The sequence below is a fragment of the Mytilus galloprovincialis genome, chromosome 6 (assembly GCF_965363235.1).
Source record: "Mytilus galloprovincialis chromosome 6, xbMytGall1.hap1.1, whole genome shotgun sequence".
NCBI lineage: Eukaryota > Metazoa > Mollusca > Bivalvia > Mytilida > Mytilidae > Mytilus > Mytilus galloprovincialis.
In genome coordinates this window covers 61,749,084-61,755,083 of record NC_134843.1, presented here as the reverse complement: position 1 = coordinate 61,755,083, position 6,000 = coordinate 61,749,084, and positions in this window count along the sequence as shown.

The window sequence follows — 6,000 nt, the reverse complement described above, 5'->3', positions numbered from 1 at the left end:
TCTATGCAAGAAATAGTTCATAGAAGGAAATTAAGTCAAACAGATGTCAATATAACAAGCTTGGTGCTGTTATAGGCCTAGGTATAGAACCACTAATTCAGGCCCGGTCAGAAAGAACATACAAGATGGTAGATCATATTTTAAATAAAATAGTTCCTACGAATAATTGAATCTTTGTCAATAGGTGGGATATTTGGGTAGTTTTGGTTTCAAATGAAAGCATTGGAAATTGGGATCACCGTAAAACCCTTGTTGAAAGTCTCTTTTGAATAATAAAGGAGTGTATGCAATTTTAATTCGAGGGCATATTTGCCCTGTTTTTCAGATCAGAAATACCTGTTTTTTGTACTATCAAACTTTCTTGAACCAGTACAGTCTAATCATTGCTAATATGCAATTAAAGGTATGTTGAATTTTTCACCACAAGTCAGGATAAGATATAGTTATGATATGAAATAACTGCCACTCTATATAAACTTAAAAACAATGAAGTTATCAATGCTTGAAATTGCAGAATTTAACATAAAACACAACGGGGCTATCAATTTGTGTTTTCATACCTATTAGGAGAGCGTCCCCTACTAGCGGAAACAAACGGCCTTGATTTTTCTGTAGGTTGGGGTTCCAATATTTCTGCACACTATATCAATGTAACGGTAAACATGTTCATTATTTGAACGGGTTATACTCATCTCTAATCTTCAGGCCCGATTTCCCCGTCTTGTTGATTCATGAGACAAATCTACATTGGCGTTTTAAGCTGATTCGACAGCACGTGTTCTGCGTATCTCCATAATTAGAAAGGCATGTCATTCTTTCTATATATAACATCATATATTCTTTACTTAAAAAAGAAATCAAAGATATTCTAAGTGAGAAAATCCCTTACCAGTACATCATCATTTGTTATTTCTGCTTACAAAAATTCTCGATCGTAGGAGCATTTACCAATATGTATATTCAATTTTACTTTCCCACGAACAGGTGTTCTGCATGGCTCAATTTAAGGTCCGCTACTCTTTCTAACCTTTATTAACGAAATAGTAAATGATATTAAAGCTACTATCAAATTATTTGCAGACCTTGAAAATCTAAGGAACTGAGATAAAATTATAGATATACACCTTACTGGGCATGTTAAGACAGAATATTCAGTAGTAACAGAGCACATAGAGAAAACATACCATGTCATGACAACATATTATGTAGAAGACACAGACACACATCATCGTTTTGGTTTGTTTAGCCATAGGATGGACGGGATCTTTTTCCGGTGCTCAATAAACCCAATCAGTTCGGTTCCAAAAAACACGTCATTTTAGGGAAACCCGATTAGTCCGCTGCAAAGCAATTTTGAAAAAGCTTTAATATATAGCCTTGCCAGACTAAATATCGATAATTGAAACCCATTATTGAAAGAGGCCTTTGAACTTTCAAGATCCCTTGATTTACAAGGTATATATTCTTGGTATACATATATGTTTTAAATGTATTACCAGACAATAGCCTCCAAGACTAAGTGGCCAATTGTAAAAATATTAAGGATGTAAGTCATTTAAAATAAGAAATTAAAAATAAAATAAATGACTATTATAAATATTTATATAAAAGTAAAATAGAAAAGAATGACGAAAGTAGCAAACTTTTTCTGTATAAAAATTTAAAACCTTCACTTCAAGCAAATTTTTACTTATAAAAGAGGGACGAAAGATACCAAAGGAACAGTCAAACTCATAAATTGAAAACAAACTGACAACGTCATGGCTAAAAAAGAAAAAGACAAACAATAGTACATATGACACAACATAGAAAACCAAAGAATAAATAACACGAACCCCACCAAAAACTAGGTGTGGTCTAAGGTGCTCCGGAGGGGTAAGCAGATCCTGCTCCACATGTGGCACCAGTCGTGTTGATTATTTCACTTCACCTTTTGGAACTCTTGGTTTAATAGCTTCCTTGTGAGCAGCAACCCTCCATCAAGAAAATCATGATAGGAAATGCAAGTACGGGAATATCGTATCAATTGGGAGATGTATACCCCGTATACAGGTGCTGCTGGAATGTTGCTACTTAGAAATGGAAAGTTTACAATTGGAAAGCTGAAATCATCTCTTTTGTCGTGAAGTTTTTCCGACCCTCATTGTCAATGTCTAGATGTAATTCAAGATATGTGGCCGACTTAACTGTATCTGTAGTATCCTTTATCTCTAGTTCGATAGGATAGATGCGTTCCACAAAGTCACCAAATTTTGAAAGAACATCATCTATATATTATAGTTGTTTAATGATTTTTCTATCAGAAATATTGTTTACTAACATTCATTTAAGTGACCAAGGTCTTGAAATAGAAAAGGTTGTTACATTAAAATTCCTCGAGACCAAATACAGTGTGAAACCTGCAAAGTCATTGAATATGAATTTCGTTTTATTCTCCATTACAAGGTAAACGAAAATATCAGACAAAATTTACATAATGATATACAATTAGATGAGGAACATTTTATTCATCAAAAATGATTTTATAATTTAAACCTCACTTCCTTTAGACATGTTAGAATTATTGGGTTCTTGATTAAAAGGTCAGAAGAACTGAGGGCAGAGGTCTTATTTTGACTTGAATATTGTAATATTATAAATCTATCACTTATGGTTTTGTGTCAATAGGATTAACTTTCGGATATTATTTTTTACTTTTTTTATTTTGTTGTTTATTGTTTGTTTAAATTTGTTTTACCACAAACATTGTAAATATTTATTGACAATAAATAAAATTATATAAAACATTAAATGCACACAAGTAGTTCTTGTATGTATTTTGCGTGAAATAATGATAAAGGAGCACAAAACGTCCACATTCTAATATACTGTGTATTTGAACGGAAACCACCTCATAAGTAGCGGAGTTCAGAAGGTTGTGATGTTTAGTGTGGAGCTTTTTGAAAACGCCATGAGTGGTTCTAAAAAATTTTGCAACCTTAGATCATCAGTGCCTTTTCGTCTATTTGGCTCATTTTGAGACACACTGTCTGCAAACAAAACGGTACAAGTCCGTTGCGGAACACGATTAGTACGGAAACGCCCATAAAAACAAGTCCGTTACTATTCTACACCGTGATAAAGAGTTAAAATCGGTTGAAAAAGAAAGGGAAATAGTTACAGGTTATATTTACAATCAATTCAGTGACGGAACTAATGAAAGTTTTCACAGAGCTTTGTCTACCAAATGCAAACATCGGCTCGGACTGTATAGTGATATGTCTAAAGAGAACTACAAATCAAATCTTCAAAACCTTTACAAAAGTACAACCTGCACGGACAGATATATATTTAATTGAGAGCAAATATGCCTTCCTGTTCAATATCATTTAAGTACCAACCGTTAAGCACATAATGACATAATTGAAGAGAAAAAAAACTATACTTTACAGAATTTAAAAGGACGTAATGTGGCATATTTGAATATGTAATTGCCGGGGAAAAAAACCAAAAAAAACAACGATGAAAACAAGCAAAAGGAGAACCCATATCCTACGATCTGAACTAAGGCTCAACAGAATTTAGGGAGCAGCAAAAGGAGTGAACGACGTCTTTTATGAAAAAGATGCAAGCATGCAGGACTTGGAGGTTTGGAACTATGAAGACGTGACTAACAATATATTTAGCATATTGGCTTCATCCCTATTCTAGCTTTACTATTTACAGATAGTTAATTGATGGTCTTTTTAACATGACCCCTCAGAAAATGCTTCTTCTGTTTATTTTGATGCAACAGGTACAGTTGTCGAAAGAGTGGAGAATCTGCGGGTGTAATACTATTCGATGTCCACCGTTGTCAATTTTTGAATGCCCAGCGACACACTAATTACACCAACACTCACATATGCTTTAATGAATTTCATCCATTGCTCACAGATTGCCAGAAAACTGATGCTTAGCAAGGTAACAGTTGAATTCTTTTGGACATTGATAAGTGTTTTATAAAAAACATTTACACCTATGGTAACCTTTAGTTGTGTTTTGATATGGTATATCATGGATAAATAGAGACAAAATAAATTGTAGTTCACATCTGTTGCAAGCAAGTGCTGAAAGCTTTTAGAGACTGAATTGTATCAATCAAAATAGATAACGACAACGTCAGCCGTTTAATACGCCCGTCAAAATTTTGACGGGACGTATTATGGTATACAAATGTCCAGTGTCCGTCCGTCTGTCTGTCTGTCTGTCTGTACGGCGTAAACATGTCGCACAGTAACTTGAGAACGACTTATGCAAATTTCATGAAACTTAATACAGTTGTTTCTTATGATGGTCAAATTATCTGTATACTTTTTGGTGAAAATAAGAATGATGGTCAAATTATCTGTATACTTTTTGGTGAAAATAAAATTAATACTTTTTGAGTTACGGCACTTTGTAACTAAAACAGGGGGTGTTATTTTTTCACATGTCGCACCGTATCTCAAAAACGATTCTTGATTATGGCTTAAAACGTTAAACACTTCTTAGTTATATTAATCTTAATATCTGTATACTTTTTGGTGATGATTCAAAATTTCATTTTTGAGTTATTGAATATTTTGTAAAAAAGGGGGAGGGTTTTTTTACGTGTCGAGCCATATCTCAGAAACGATTTATGATTATTGCTTAAAACTTTACACATGTCTTTGGTATATTAATCTAAAGATCTGAAGCCTTTTGGGTGATGATTCAAAATTTCATTTTTGAGTTATTGAGTATTTTGTAAAAAAGGGGGAGGTTTTTTTTACATGTCGCGCCATATCTCAAAAACGATTTATGATTATTGTTTTAAACTTTACACATGTCTTTGTTATATTAATCTAAAGATCTGTATACTTTTTGGTGATGATTCAAAATTTTATTTTTGAATTATTGAGTATTTTGTACAATATTTAGAAGCTAGTCTTGTTACAGGTAGCACAAGACAATCAATAATGATAATGAGTGTATTTGTGATGAAACGGAACAAAAGGACCGTTACGTCAATGGTATCAGACAACCCTCCCTCTTCCGATCTCTATTCATAATCATAATTTATTAATTATATAAAAAGACACAGACCCTGCAGACAGACTTCGAAAATACCTATGCATTAAACGATGTTTATTCTAAAAATTTCTAACATCATTTAAACTTCAACCAGTATGAAGTGGCTAAATATTGGAACCAATTAAAGAAAATTCAGAAATTATAAAGACTTCAACCAAATAAGCTGTCCATATTATAAGCAGTGTTTCCTGCTAATGTAGAAAATTGGATGAATATGCTGAAATGCGATATGCTAGGATCAGGAAATATTGGGGTTGTTTTTAACAATGAACAAGAGGAAATCGGACACAAAAGAAAGTCACTTTCTGGAGAATTGAAAATAACTACCACCTACTGAATTTCACTATTCTGTTCTACATTTACAACATGCCCGATTAGATTAACTCTACTGTCCGACTATTTGCACACGATAAAATACCTTAAGACAAAGGTTCACATATTATATCAATTTCAAGTAACAGAAAATTGTACATATAAGAATAAACTAAAGGTTGCCAACTGAAAAATAAATAATATCTGTGGCTGCCCTTTAGTAAATATAACTATCGGATCATTTACCATGCATCTTCTTTCCGTGTGTACAATCTTCTTTTAATTGACGTCTCCATATTTAAACTTTTAATTTTTATCCATTTTAGGTATTATTATTTTGACGTGGCTCGGTATTAATCAATCCCGTCATTGTATTACTGCACATTCGTAAAGCACATTTGTAATATTTGTATTTTTCCAAACAAACTCTTTCTATAAATTTTCCATGTCCTATTGTGTTTTTCTTGTTTGATATGTGTTTGTTTTAAAGTGAATAGATTATAAAACGTGTTGATTCCTTTATCCTCTTTTGTTACCCATTATAGAATGAAGAAGATGCGGTATGAGTGCCAATGAGACAACTTTTCATCAAAGTCAACAATTATATAACGGTCA